Source organism: Camelina sativa, chromosome 15, assembly GCF_000633955.1.
Source record: "Camelina sativa cultivar DH55 chromosome 15, Cs, whole genome shotgun sequence".
Taxonomy (NCBI): Eukaryota; Viridiplantae; Streptophyta; class Magnoliopsida; order Brassicales; family Brassicaceae; genus Camelina; species Camelina sativa.
The window spans coordinates 19,396,318-19,396,655 of NC_025699.1; positions in this window are offsets into that span (position 1 = coordinate 19,396,318).

The window sequence follows — 338 nt, forward strand, 5'->3', positions numbered from 1 at the left end:
TATTTTGTGACAAAGTTCTTGTACCAGGTGTAGTTTTACGTCCACATGCATGGGCCAAGGTCAGCGTCTCATGCCACCTTCACATGGTAAAGCTATTTCCAGTGTCCACATGCACAACTCTTAATTAACGAACATCACAAAATACATATGTCAACACGAACGCATGCAAATGGAAAGTACCTAGTTTAAATGTTATTGTTCGTATTTTGCCATATAATAATGTAATGATGATCAAAGGTAGTCCCGCAAAACCTTGATACGTAGCGACTCTGAATCCTACGTGTTCTCTCCACACTACACGAAAACACGGCGTTTGGGACTACCGGAATCGTCTCAAA